Source organism: Rattus rattus, chromosome 8, assembly GCF_011064425.1.
Source record: "Rattus rattus isolate New Zealand chromosome 8, Rrattus_CSIRO_v1, whole genome shotgun sequence".
Classification (NCBI taxonomy): Eukaryota; Metazoa; Chordata; class Mammalia; order Rodentia; family Muridae; genus Rattus; species Rattus rattus.
Genome location: NC_046161.1, coordinates 27203261 through 27218735, shown reverse-complemented (window position 1 = coordinate 27218735; position 15475 = coordinate 27203261). Strand labels below are relative to the sequence as shown.

Here is a 15475-nt window from a genome sequence, read left to right as displayed (position 1 = left end):
ATCTGCATTTACTGCAGAAACCACTGCTACAATGGAAGCTCCTTTTAGTCCCCAGACATAGCGTTTAAGCCAAGGAAAAACTATTGGTTCAAAGAGCTGTTGAGGACTCTTTTTAGTCCTCTGCAATAGTAGTATATAATCAAATACCCTATCATGGCGAGGAAAGATTCTTTATATTGAGGACATAACCCCATAGAAAGAACAACAATATCAACCAACCAGACCCCCCCCCCCAGAGCTCCCAAGGACTAAACCACCAACCAAAGAGTACACATGGAGGGACCCATGGCTCCGGCTGCACATGTAGCAGAGGATGGCATTGTCTGGCATCAATGGGAGGAAAAGCCCTTGGTCCTGTGAAGGCTCAATGCCCCAGTGTAGGGGAATGCCAGGGAGTTGGCGGGGGAGTGGGAGCATCCTCATAGAAACAGGAAGAAGGGAGCGGGATAATGGAAAAGGGGGGAGGGGGATAACATTTGAAATGTAAATGCATAAAACATCCAATAAAAACAAATAGATATAAAATAAAAATAAATAAAAAAGAAAGTTGTATGTACTCAAGGAATTCTGTAAGAGAAGGGGGGAAAGCTGGAGTTGGAATACAAAAAGCAAGAACAGGGAGATTTTTTTTTTAAACATTAAGAGGTGAGCCAGTCTTAACAGGCAATTTTGCCTTCAGCAGGCTAGAATGCCTTTTATTAACTCTTCTGCTCAGAAGCTTTGAAGTCCATCTGACTAGAGGAGCCATCTAGCATCAAGAGAAGGATGGTTGAAGTGAGGCTAAATTCAGGATTCATGTGGATGGCAATAAATATGGTGGGACCCCAGTTCAACACCAGCTGAAGTAAAAGAGGGGGAAAGGACATAGTGAATTTTGCTTACAGAACTAGCAAGACCTCAGACATATCAGTGTAGTTTTACACGTGGGAGACTGGTGTTCCTCTAGGTCCAAATGACTTTCTCTCTATTTAAATCTTATCTTACTCATCGGATGGTAGCTTGCATCATGATGGTTGTAAACACTGTGAGTTCCTCTTTGATGCCTTTGAACATTCTAGCCCAGCCCGCTAACACTGATTGACATCGCTAGGGTGAAACATTCAAATTTTAAGAACCCAAAGAAGTTCGGAATCAGTTCTAAAACATAATTTTTATATATTCGGCAGGTTATTGGTGACTGTGTACTTACGTTGAAGATGCAAGTGAAAGGGTTGGTGGGGTATTATGTTGAAAGGGGATGGAAAACCCAATTTCACAGTATTTTGGGTCTACGTAAAAAATGGATGTTGCTCATTGTGTACTAATAGGAAGAGAAACTGGGGGAAGTAGTGTTCGAGGCAGCAAGAATCAAGCAAGCACGTAGGCGGTGACTTTATCTTATTTTATTTTATTCTTACATCCTCCTGACTGCGGTTTCTCCTTCCTCCTCTCCTCCCAGACTCTTGCGATGGCAGTTTTTAAAGGTAGGAACTCTTTGAGCTTCGAGGCTGGTGAGAAGAGCAGAGCTTTGGCTCCCCTGGCTGTCTGCATGTGCGCCCTCAGAGAGCGTGTGCACAGCAGGTGCCTGTTAGACTTAGCGATCGTTGGGTGAATTTCTAACTTTTGAGACGGATGCTCGACAGACAGATGTGGTGAGCAACTGGTACATCTGTAGTCCCAAATACTCAGGAAGCTGAGGCAGGAGGAGCATTCAAGTGCATAACTCAAGACCTACGTGAGCAACATAGGAAGACTCCGACGACGACGACGACGACGACGACGACGACGACGACGACGACGACGACGACGACGACGACGACGACGACGACGACGACGACAACGGGCGGCGACAGCAGTGGTGGTGAATAAAATCTCTTCAGTGCTGATTCATAAAGCATTCAGTCTTCATATTTTAAGTCAGAGTTTGATTGTTTCATGTTCTGACTTAGGGTTTTACTGCTATGAACAGACACCATGACCAAGGCAACTCTTATAAGAACATTTAACTAGGGCTGGTTTACAGGTTCAGAGGTTCAGTCCACTGTCGTCAAGGCGGGAGCATGGCAGGCCTTGTGCAGGAGGAGCTGAGAGTTCTACATCTTCATCTGAAGGCTGCCTGGAGAAGACTGTCTCCCACAAGGTAAGGAGGAGGGTCTCATTGCCCACCCCCACAGTGACTCGCTTCCTCCAACAAGGCCACACCTTCTAATAGTGCTACTCCCTGGGCCAATCGTATTCAAACCTCCACAATTTTTCTATAATGTATTAGTTAATACCTATCAGGGTTTTGGTTTATTTGCCTTGTTTTGCTTATATGATAAAGGAGAAAATAAATGTTATCTCTAATAAAGGTTTCTTTTAAAAAAAAATGCAGAGCAACGAACGGGAACACCGTTCACCGCCATTGTGAATGAAGAGTCATGCGTCCTCTCTAGGAAGGGAGTTTTGAGGTTTCTTGCAAACTTAAACATAATTGTGTGCATGTGTGTGCGTGTGTGAGTGTGTGTGTGCATGAGAGTGTGTGTGCGTGTGTGTGTGCATGTGTGTGCATGTGTGTGTGTGTGCATGAGTGTGTGTGTGCATGAGTGTGTGTGTGTGCATGAGTGTGTGTGTGTGCGCATGAATGTGCATGTGTGCATGAGTGTGTGTGCATGAGTGTGCATGTATGCATGAGTGTGTGTGTGTGCATGAGTGTGTGTGTGTGTGTGTGTGTGTATGAATGTGTATGTGTGTGTGTGTGTGTGTGTGTTTTCTAAAACAAAGTTTCTCTATGTAGCCCTAGCTGTCCTGGGACTCAGTCTCTAGACAAGGCTGGCCTCAAACTCAGAGATCCACCAGCCTCTGCCTCCCAAGTGCTGGGGTTAAAGGCGAGTGCCATCAGAGCCTGGCTAACACACTCTTGCCAAGGTTCTATCACTTGCCCTGACGAGTACTTACACGAAGCCATTTAAGACATACCTACATAACAACTCGTATGTAGATGTTTATGAAACATTCATCCGAATGCAAAACTGAGGAAGCCATCAGGAGGGCCTTTAGAAAGTGGATAGATAAAAACATGAAGAGACGTGATAGGAACCTTATGTTTATATTATTAAGTGAAAGGCACCAGACAACTTAAATGTGACCTGAAAATAAAGGTGGGGGAGTGGTATAGAATGACTTCTCACAATATTTTTATCTTCTATTTTATATGCTTACATTTTCTTTAAATTTGGGCAAGGATGGCCTTGCTCCCCTCCAGCACAAGCCACTGTTCTTTGGAGAGATGTTGTGTCTGGCCAGTTGAAGGGCCCGTCTCCTACTGGAGCTGAGGCTATATGGGGTTTTCTCCCTCAGGGTGCTGGAAAGCTGGGTGTGGATACCTGAAAGACTGACTCAACCAGTGGACAAGAAGGTTCCAAAGCTTCTGCGGAGGCTCCACCTGAAGAAAAGAAAAAGGACGGAGCAATGAACCAAAACCCAAAGGACAGGACCTCCCTACCAGTGATGGCTCATAGAGAGAACAGAGCTGAGGAAGTCTCAGGGGAAGGGCGTGGCTGCAGGGCGTGGCTGCAGTACAGCTGGTTTGCTACCTTGTCTCTGTTGAATGCATTTCCTAACCGCTGAGACACCCTGGGCTTACTCCCTTCATCCGCCTGGCTTCACTTTGTTGGCTGGGAAGGGACTAACATCACTGTTTACATGAATGACTCTGAGATCTTAGACGGCCCCCACGACTAATCATGATGTTCCCTAAGCAAAGATGGCCAGATGACAATTTAAGTACTAGTGTGCAGGACCTGCATGGTAAAGTATTAACCATTCAACATCAAAAACTCGATAAACCACCCCCTCCAAAAAGGTCTTATTACAGGCGTTCACCACTGCGTGTATTCCCACACAGTTAAAAACGGATAATGCTCCATCTTTTACTATCGGAAATTTTAAGAAGTTCTGTTATGAGTGGCAAATTCGACACATCACTAGACACCATTACAGCCCACAGGTCAGACATCTGTAGAATATGCACTTTCTGCCCTTAAGAAAACAACTTTCAAAAAAAAGAAAAATGGTTTGAACATCTCCCCGGGATATTCTCGCTATTATTTACTTTAATTTTTTTGAAATTTGCCCCAACCCTCTTTATTACTGTTTATTACTAACCCTAACCCTTATTTTTATTACCCAAGCTTCCCGATATGTGGTCACTGTCCCGTCCCACATGGCATAAAGAACTAGACCAATGGGTACCAGGGTGAAATCTTTCAGACATTTTCTAAGCAAGTGCCTGGAATCTCGGGACAGGGATTAAGAAAAGATATCTCTGATGCCTCACAAGGGAAGGACCCTTCTGGTGGCGAAGCATCCTGCATTGCGCTCTTGGGTCTAGCATGGCGCTAGCATCCTTCTTTTTGTACTTCTGTTAGGATTTTGGTGACTCCAAACAAGAATAAATACCCTAAAATTTAAAAAACCAAACAGGTCTAGTGAATATCCCATGGTGATTAGTGCCTGGGGCACCGTAGGGAACATCCAGAGAGCCTTTCTCCTCTGGTGAGGTGTTTAGTTCTCTGGATTGTTCTTGGGCGTGATTTCAGGCCTCCAGTGTTAAACATTTACTTTCAGATTATAAGACATGCTTATTCTTGTTGGATGCCAGATCGTCGTCATAGAACCTGACCTGGATAGGACCTTCTGCCTTGCTTTCGCACTTTCCCAGGTATAAACGATGCTAAGGGCCAGGCAATTACATTTAAATTAGTCTGTCCTGAGAAAGTTCTGGCAGAGGACTGTTGCTATTCAGAATGTGCTTCCTGGCATTTATTTGCATGTTTTCCTGACCGTGGTTTTCTGAACTCAGACAACCTTCCTTGGATGGTTGCTTTCTTTGTTTTGTTCATGTATTACAGGACACTGAAACTGAAGTCGGATTTCCTACAGCATCAGACTGTAGTCCGTCCCATTCTTCAGGTCCTCCGACCCAAGGTCCAACAAACAGGATGTGCGCAGGCTGGCAGAAGGTGCCATGGGGCTACAGAGATGACTGGGTGAGTAAGAATGTTTACCATGCAAGAGAGAAGACCTTGAATGTCAGCAGCCACGTGCCTGAGGAGGTCTCACACACACACCTGTCACTCGAGCGCTAAGAGAGACACATACAGGAGGACTGCTGGAACTTTCAGCTCCCAGATTAGGCAAAAATTAGGAGCCCGGGGTTCAGAAAGAGAGTCTGTCCCACAGGAAGGAGAGTGATGGGACCCTCTTCTGGTTTCCTCATGTGCATGTGTGTTCATGTGCATGTGTGCACATACTTGTATACATGCATATATCTTTATAACACATACAGACAACACACACACACATGCAGAGAAACTACAGGAAGGTTAGGAGATATTTGAATGTGAAAAAAAATGAGAACACAACATCCTGGCTGCCACCTCCCCTCCCCACATACACACATACCTGCAAGGTCTACAAGTGCTCCGTCTTTGCACTACACTCCAGCAAGAAAACATGAGCTGCCAAAAATGGTGTACAGCCAAAGCAGCACTGGGGAGGAGAGAGAGAGCTACAGCCCAAAAAGATCTCAAATCAATAATTATGACGCGTCAAGGAAATGGGGAATCGAAGCAATCCAACAACAACCAACTAAACTCGAGTTTGCAGAAGAAAGAAACTGAATAAATGCTAGAACAGATATAAGCAAACAGAGAGGAGGAAGTCCACAAATGTAAGATCAATCCAATTGACAACGCTTGGGTTGACTAAGAAAAAAAAAAAAAAAGAAAATCCCAAAGTCATAAATAAAAGGAGAAATATTGCTATATATTTTATATAAATAAAGAGGGTTGTGAAGGAGTTTAGAGAACCCAACAAATTGGGTAACCGGTGCAACTTTAATGTCTGTGTCCCTTCCAGAGTTCACAGGAGCGCTGAATCCCAAAAGCAATGGCATCATGAATCACAGCCCTTAGGAGGTCATTGCGTCATAATGATTCACCTTCACAGTAGGATCAGACACCCTTACCACAGGAGCCATGACCTCTCCTCCTCCAGTCCTTCCGTCACATGAAGATGCTGTGTCCCCCTCCTTTGGAGGAGAAACTGGGCTTCTTACCAGGCATCACACTCAGTATTCTCTGACCTTGAGTAATCCAGCCTCCAGAATTGTAAGGAGTACCCTTCCGTTCACAGGCCGCTCAGTCTTATCGTGCTACAGTAGGTACGTAACACACTTATTAGGGGCAGGTGTTCTGTAACAGCATCACGAATAGTTCAAGACAACAAACTGGATGAAACGAGCCAATTCCAGGGAAGAGACAATCTGCCAGAGCTTAGTCATGAAGAAATAGAAAAATCTGAAGACTTACAGTCAGTAGGTTTGATTTAGCAATCAAAAAAAAAGGTCAATAATTTCCCAATAATGAGGAGGCCTGCACTTAATGACGTCATCAATGAATTCTATGAGATGGTTGGGTAATTAACACCAATCTTCCTCAAGCTCATTAAAGAAAAATCGAAGAGAAGAGGATGTTTCCTAAGTCATCCCCATGAGGCCTACTACCAAACTCCAGGCAGCACAAGAAAACCTTAGACAAATATTCCCTGTAAATATTAATACAAAAGCCTCACCCAGATATTGGCAAACTAAATCCAGGAACATACTAAAATAATTCAAATAATCCCTATTTTTCAGACAATATGATAAATAGGAGAGCCCTCAAAATATACCAGAAAAGGGGTTGGGGATTTAGCTCAGTGGTAGAGCGCTTGCCTAGCAAGCGCAAGGCCCTGGGTTCGGTCCCCAGCTCCGGAAAAAGAAAAAAAAAATACCAGAAAATGTCAGGAATCAACTATTTCAGCTAACAGTGGGATACAAAAATCAAGTTTAAAAAAAAAAATCAGTCACCTTTGTATACACCAAACACACTGAGAAAAAGATTATGGGAATACTCCAAAAACAAACAAACAAACAAACAAACAAAAACAAATAACCCAATTAAAAAGTGAGCTACAGGGTTGGGGATTTAGCTCAGTGGTAGAGCTCTTGCCTAGCAAGCGCAAGGCCCTGGGTTCGGTCCCCAGCTCCGAAAAAAAAAAAAAGAAAAGGAAAAAAAAAGTGAGCTACATAGCTAAACAGAGAATTCTCAACAGAGGAAACTCAAATGGCTGAGAAGCACTTAAAGAAATGTTCAACATCCTTAATTATTGGGGAAATACAAAATCAAAACAACCCTGAGATTCCACTTCACACCAATCAGAATGGCTAAGATAAAAAACTCAAGCAACAGCACATGCTGTCCACGACATGGAGAAAGAGGAACACTCCCCCATTGCTGGTGAGATTGCAAGCTGATACAACCACTCAGGAAATAAATCTGATGGATCCTCAGAAAACTGGACATTGCACTACCTGAAGAACCAGCTATACCACTCCTGGGCATACACCCAAAAGATGTTCCAACATATAACAAGGACACGTGCTCCACTACGTTCATAGCAGCCTTATTTATAATAGCCAGAAGCTGGAAAGAACCCAGATGTCCTTCAACAGAGGAATGGATACAGAAAATATGGTACATCTACACAATGGAGTACTACTCAGCCATCAAAAACAATGACTTCGTGAAATTCATAGGCAAATGGATGGAACTAGAAAATATCATCCTGAGTGAGGTAACCCAAACTCAAATGGACATACACAGTCTGTACTCACTGATAAGTGGATATTAGCCAAAAAGCTCAGAACACCCATGCTACAACTCACAGACCATATGAAAGTTAACGAGAAGGATGGTCCAAGTGTAGATACCTGAAACCCACTTAGAAGAGGAACAAAATAATCATGGAAGGCAGAAGGAGGTAGGGTCCTGAGTGGAATAGAGGAAGGGGAGGGGGAAAAGAGGGGCCAGGGTATGGAGAGAGGCAGGAGTGACACCTGGAGGGCCAGAAGAGTGAATGTAAATATGCAGCAGTGGGGGCTGGGGGAGAAGGGAAATCTCTAGAAAGTCACAGAAACCTGGGATGTGAGAGACTGTCAGGACTCAGTGGGGATGCAGAGATTGAAAGAAAGGCTGCCCAGTGACCGGCCCAACTCGGGATCCATCCAATGAGTACACACCAAATCCTGACGCTATTACTGAGGCCATATTGTGCCTGTGCAGACAAGCCTACTTGTCCTCTGAGAGGCTCGGCCACCAGCTGACTGGGACAGATGCAGACACTTACAGCCGATCATTGGATTGAGGTCGGGGACCCCAATGAAGAGTTCAAGGCAGGACTGAAGGAGCTGAAGGGGACTGATTGCAACCCCATAGGAAGAACAACAGTATCAACCAACCCAGACCCTTCAGAGCTCCCAGGGACTAAGCCAAAAACCAAGGAGAATAGATGAGTGGTTCATGGCCCCAGGCACACGTGTAGCAGAGGACTGCCTTGTATGGCCTCAGTGGGAGAGGGTGTGCTTAGTCCTATGGAAACGTGATGCCCCAGGGAAGCAAGAGGCTGACAGGAATGAGGTGAGAGTGCGTGAGTGGGTGGGGGAGCACCCTTTCAGAGGCAGGGGTGGAGAACTCAGGGAGGGAGAACCAAGAAAGGGGGGCAACTTTTGGAATGTAAATAAATAAAATAATTCAATAAAAAAAAAGACGTCTGTAATGAAAACTTCAGCTCTCTGAAGCAATACATGGAGAAAGAAACCAGAAAATAGGCACAATCTCATGTCCCTGGACTGTTTGAGTTACTGTCATGAAAATGCACATCTTACCAAAAGCCATTTGCAGAGTCAATGAGGTCTCAATCAAAATACATACAATATTCTTCACAGACATGGTAAAAAAAAATCCTGAAATTCATATGGAAACAGAAAAGAGTCCGAAAGCTGATGTAGTCCTTACAGAAAGAATAACGCTGGAGAGATTGCCATCCCAGACCTCGAGACACATTCCAGAGCTGTGGTGATAAGAACAGTAGGCACTGGCACAGAACCAGACAAGTAGACCAGTGGAATACATTAGAAAACTTAAATGTGAGTGAGTGTAGCTACAGTCATTTGATATTTGACAAAAAGACAAAACATACGCTGGAGAAAGAAAACATTTTCAACAAATTGGGCTGAGAAAACTGTATATATTCATGCAGAAAAACAGAATTAGACCCGTATCTATCACCCTACCTAAAAATTAGTTCCTAAGGCCTCAGTTTGAACCCTGAGGTTACTGCTGCAGAAGAAAGAACGGGCAGTACTCTACAAGATTCAGATGCAGGAAGGGACTTTGTGAATAGGGTTCCATTTGCCCAGGAACTAAGACTGGCAACTGACAGACGAGCCCTATAAAGCTAAAAAGTCTTTGTAGAGCTAAGGAAAGAATCAACTGAGTGAAGAGGAAGGCATAGAATGGGAGAGACTCTACTGCCGCACCAGCTCCAGTGGAGCCTGTCTGACAGGAAACCATCGTGGCCAGCAGGCCAGAGATACGTGTTCCTCGGAACCCGGTCTCCTGGAGACACTTGGCCACTTCCTCCTCCACTTTCTGCCTAGCTGATTCGAATCCATCCGATCGGGAGTTACATATTTGCTCTTTTGTTTCTTTTTCTACTAACAGGAACATGGAGACCTGATTTGGTCTTTATGGACCATGCCTCTTTTGAAAGCATTAGCAAAAACTAAGTAGAATCAGAATGAAACTCCTTTAAGAGATGTGATCAATAACTTACAATAGGAAGAATTAACTGTGGAAAATCCAGACCTACTAGATAGTGAAAGAATCAAGACGCTAGCTATTAGAGGGGAAAGTCCCGTCAATTATAAAAAATCCAAACATTTAGGAATTCCTATCAAGTAGTTACATGGAAGAAAACATTATTTAATTAGAGGAAGGTGGTGGGCCCCTCCTTCAGGTAAAAACAACATGAGTAGACTACATGAGGACTACTGTGGAACCATTGCCCTACACAGGGACATATGATGAAGAAGGTGATAGATGGGTTAATATTGATAGAAAGAGAGTATTATATTATTCTTTAAATTTTATAGAACGCTTGGCCAGATCACATGCCCGTGCTTGCCTATTATCAAGAGGAACTATCCTATCTTTAAAAAGACAATTACATGACTTTTGGCTAAGAGAGAGTAAAAGACTAAAGATTCCTTACAGCTGGCTGTCCTGTTGTTATCCAAGAGATGATATTTAGAGATTGAGGTAAATGAGGTTTATGACCACCACCGGTCTGATTCTCAGGAAAATTTATTTCCTGTCTTGCTTTCTGTTCTGAACTTCATGTAAACTGTTAAACTTTCTCTTGGCTGTTGTTCGAGTGTACCCTGGCAAGGGGCCAAAAAATTAGCTCCTGTTCAAGCATTGAACCACAAGGCAGATTTCAGTAAACTCGAAGCAGATTCAAACCTCCCTGAGTGTGTCGTGTCTGTCTGTCATTGCGCTGAAGCTGTGCCTTCCTGAGTACCAGAGTCCTGCTTCTGCCGTAGTGTCCTCCGTCTGAGTGGTCCGTGGCACTTTACCACATACATCTGAGAGGGGATTTCTAGCCAGAGAATACAAAGAACTCAAAAACATAGAGTTGAGGAAATAAATGACCCAATTAAAAAATGGGCTACAGGGGTTGGCCAACACAAAACAGGCCCTATGGGTTTCATTTTGTTGTTGTTGTTGGTAGTGGTGGTGGTTTGTTTGTTTGTTTGCTCCGTGCATTTTTGTTTTGTTTTGTTTTTCAAGACAGAGTCTCTGTGCAATCCTGGCTGTCCTGGAACTCAATCTGTAGGCCAATCTGGCCTCAAACTCACAGAGATCCACCTGCCTCTGCCTCCTGAGTGCTGGAATTAAAAGTCTGTGCCACCACTGCCTGGCTTTGTTTTGGTATTTTTGTCTTACTGATTTCCTTTTCTTTTAATTTTGATTTTTAATTTTTGTTGTTGTTTTAGAGAGAAAAGGAAGTAATATGAAGTCGGGTGGGTAGAATGTGGGGAGGGTCTGAGAGCAGTAGGGGGAGGAGAAAGAATATGATCAAAATATATTGAATGAAAACAATAGGTTAAGGATCTAAAGAGAGAAGAGATTTTTAACCTTTTAATTGGTTTTTATTATTTTGAAATCATAATTATATTATTTACCCCTTCCCTTTCTTCCCTCCGAACCCTCCTTATACCCCACCTCTTTGCTCTCTTTGAAATTTATGGCCTCTTTTTTCATTAATGTATGTTATATTATATATATATACATATATATATCATGTGTACATATTATATACATGCATTAATATATATCACACTAATTAATGTATTGCATTAATATATTAATATGTATATACATATAAATGTGTGTGCACGCATGTGCTTGTGTCTGTGTGTGGCTGCGTGTGTGTGCACATGCATGTGTGCACTCACTATGTATAATGACACTTGTATTGTGTTGTCAGGACTGATCACTTGGTACTGAATAACTAACTGGTGTGCTCTTCTTGGGAAGACAACTTTTCTTCCCTGGCTGAGCACTTCTTAGTTGCTGGTAGGTTGTTGTGTAGGGTTGAAGCTTGTTAGTTCTCTCCCATCCGTGTTAGCATGTCTATAGGAGTCATCCTTGTTCATCTCATGCTTAAGCAGTCATGTTGGTGAGACTTAGTGAATGTAGATTATGTCATTGATAGGTGACAAGAAGCTCAAGCAAACTCCTGTTCCTCTGGTCCTCACAATCTTTCTTCCCTCTCTTGCTCAAAGATGCCAAAGCCTTAGGAAAAGAAGTTCTAGATGTATCAGTAGGGACTGGGCTTCACAACTCTGCATTTTCATTGGCTGTGAGTTTCTGTAAGGTTTCCGTCAAACAGAGAGTTCCTAATAGAAGAAACAAAATGGCAAAGAAATCCCTCAAAGGGTGTTTACCATGCTTATTGATTAAAACACCTTTGAGCTGACCTCTTACACAAGTCTGAATAACTAAGACCAACAAAACAACTGACAACACATGCTGGCACGGTGTGGGGAAGGGGTGACCCTCATTCACTGTGGGTGGAAATGCAAATTGGTGCAGCTAAAAGCTGAATCTAGCATAACCCCAAAGGACTCAGCATTCTACTTCACAGACACTTGCTCAGTCTATTCACAACAGTCAGGAAATGGAGACAACCTCAATGTTCCTCCACTGATGAATGGGTAATGAAAACACAGTACCTATACACAACGGGATGCCGTTCAGCTGTAAAGAAAAATGAAACCATGACCTTTTCAGGCAAATGAACGGGCCGAGGAAAGAATATGCTGAGTGAGATAACCCAGACCCAGAAAACCAAACGCTGCATGCTCTCTCTCGTCTGCAGCTCCCAGTTCTAGATCTTCAGATTCGAGTATACCACGTGGAGTAGCCACGAAACCAGGAAAATATAAAGGTACAGGGGAGTTGGGGAGGGGGGCTGGGGAAGGGAACAACAGAATACAGGTGATAGGAAGCAGGAAACAGAAAACCTGAGCAGGGGGCTTCAACTAGGGAGGAGAGAAGAAGGGAAATAAAAAAAAAAAGAAAAGGATGGAGTAGGGACAAGGGGAAAAAAAGATTGTTTATTAAAGACTCAAAAGAACTCATTATTTTATCTTACCTAAAAGTCAAACACCTTATAGCTGCAAATTATTTAAATTAAGGAAAGGTAGGCCACTAGGGCTGACAAAGTTCCCCATAAGAATCGTAGACTAACAAAAATCCCAGTACCATGCATGTGAAATCTCCTTTAGAATGGTTGATCAGTGTAGTCTAAGTAACTATCAAAATATCAGAGACTATGGATGTTCCCCTCAGTTGGCCCTCAGAGATTCAAGGTAAGCCACTCTTGCTGAAAATACTGCATACTTAGGACACAGGACTCAGATTATTTCAGATGGATCTAACCTGAGAGCCTTTCTGTGGTCTAGCTTCATTGGTACCAGGAAATATTCTTCAAGCTGCCAAGAGAAGGAAGCAATTAAGAGTTCTACCCACTTTCATGAGGTACCGTTTAACAATTCTTGATCTTAGAACATGAGCGAGTGCAGTTCTGTTTAGGAGATTTCCTCCTGTGTCAATGAGTTCAAAGCTCTTTCCCACTTTCTCTTCTATTAGATTCAGTGTATCTGGTTTTATGTTGAGGTCCTTGATCCACTTGGACTTGAGCTTTGTGCAAGGTGACAAATGTGGATCTATTTTCATTTTTCTACATACAGGCAGCCAGTTAGACCAGCACCATCTATTTAAGATGCTTTCTTTTTTCCATTGTATATTTTTTTTTTTTTTTTTTTGTCAAAGATTAAGTGTGCATAAAGTGTGTGGTTTTATTTCTGGGTCTTCAATTCTATTCCATTGATCAACCTGTCTGTCTCTGTGCCAATATCACGCAGTTTTTATCCAATTGCTCTATAATAGAGCTTGAGGTCAAGGAGGAAGAGGGACCTGGGAGGGAAAGGGAAGGGGCAGGGGGCAGGAGAGGGGAACATAATCTGGTATTGGCTGGGGGGGAAAGGACTGAAACCCTGAAGGCCAACAGAAAGAATGGAAACAGGCAACCTCAGGAAGTAGAAGGTTGGGGGAACCCTCTAGAATGTACCAGAGACCTGGGAAGTGAGAGACTCTTAGGATTCAAAGGGAGGGACCTTAGATGAAATGCCCTACAGTGGGGAGAGTAGAGCCCACCTCCAGAAGACAGTGCATCAAGTAAAGGATGGGGTTGCCATCCCACAGTCAAAACTCTGACCCATAATTGTTCCAATTTGAAAGAACTGCAGGGATGGAAATGGAGAAGAGCCTGGGGAAAAGAAGGTCTGCGACAGGTCCAAAGTGGGATCCAGCTCAAGTGGTGGACCCAAGGTCTGACACCATTACTGAGGCTATAGAGCACTCACGAAAAGGGACCTATCATGACTGTCTTCTGAAAGACCCAACAAGGAGCTGAAAGAGTCAGATGCAGATTTTTGCCCTCAACCAGTGGACAGGAGCTGCTGGACCCTGTGGTTGAATTAGGGGAAAACTGGAGGAAGCTGAGGAGGAGGAGGATCCTGTAGAAGAACCAGCAGTCTCAATGAACCTGGGCCCCCAAGATCTCTCAGACAGTGGACCACCAACCAGACAGCATACACCAGCTGAGATGAGGCCCCCAACACATACACAGCAGAGGACTCCCGGGTCTGGGTTCAGTCAGAGAAGATGCACCTAACCCTCAAGAGACTGGAGGCCCCAGGGAGTTTAGAGGTCTGGTGGGGTGGGTGAGAGGGGATATCCTTGTGGAGATGGGAGGGAAGTGGGGAGGAGGTACAGGATGTGGAACTGGACTGGGAAGGGAATAAAATCTGGAGTATAAAAAATAAATAAATAGGGGTTGGGGATTTAGCTCAGTGATAGAGTGCTTGCCTAGGAAGCGCAAGGCCCTGGGTTCGGTCCCCAGCTCCGAAAAAAAGAACCAAAAAAAAAAAATAAATAAATAAATAAATAAATAAATAAAAAGAAGGGGAAAAAAGAATTCTACCCAGCTTCAATACATACAAAACTGTCTTAGTCGCTATTCTATTACTGTAAAGACACACCATGACCAAGACAACTTTAGAAAGCATTTAACTGGGGGCTGGCTTATAGTTTCAGAGGTTTAGTCCACTAAGTGCCCTCAAAAAGAAAGTAGGGAGATCTCATACTAGCAATTTAACAGCACACTAATTTTCTGAGGAAATCAATCAGACAAATCCTTATCCAAAGTAAACGTCAGAGAAAGAATATCCAAATTATCAAAATCAGAAATAAAAAAGGGAACATAATAACAGACACCAAGGTATCCAAGGAATCATTAGATCATACTTCAAAAACCTATACTCCACAAAATTAGAAAATCTAAAAGGAATGGACAAAGTTCTTGAAACTTCTTATCCAAGTTAAGTCAAGATCAGAAAAACAATTTAAATAGACCTACAACCCCTAAGAAAATAGAAGTAGTTATTAAAAGTCTCCTGACTAAAATAAGCCCAGGGCCAGACAGTTTCAATATAGAATTCTAACAGACTTTCAAAGAAGAGTTAATACCAATACTCCTCAAATTATTCCACAAAATGGAAACAGAAGAAACATTGCCAAGTTCAGTTTATGAGGCCGCAGTCACCCTGATATCCAAACCCCACAAAGATTCAATAAAGAGAATTACAGACAAATTTCTGTAGAGAGAATCTCTTATAAACATCACCTGTAATTTATTTTTTTTTTTTAAAGCTGATGGCCAATGAGCTGAGGCAGGAAATAGGAAGTGGCAGAAGGAGAGAGGATTCTAGGAAGTAGTAAGAGATAAGAGAAAGACACAGGGAGAGCTGAGACACACGAGACAGGAGACAGACAGAGAAGGTGGATGTAAACCAGCAGAGAGACTCTGAGGAGATGCTAAGGAAGAAGCCAGCCAGCCGGGACTGAAGGAGAGCTGACTAAGCACACAGTAGACAAAGAATAGTTTAAATGGGTTAAATAGGTTATGAGCTAGTCAGGGAATGAGCCAAAGCTTATGGACG

General features: G+C 43.2%; 1 long non-coding RNA gene across 2 annotated transcripts; it reads left to right on the top strand.

Annotated features, from left to right (window-relative positions):
* The first annotated feature begins 4570 nt into the window (after positions 1 to 4570).
* On the top strand, positions 4571 to 13761 carry LOC116907863. Of its 2 annotated transcripts, none has more exons than XR_004388850.1 (5): positions 4571 to 4681; positions 4872 to 5009; positions 12289 to 12357; positions 12875 to 12950; positions 13721 to 13761. It is a non-coding gene; the product is annotated as an uncharacterized LOC116907863 (long non-coding RNA). The 2 variants fall into 2 exon arrangements; XR_004388849.1 differs by having other exon boundaries at positions 13713 to 13752.
* The last annotated feature ends 1714 nt before the right edge of the window (positions 13762 to 15475 follow it).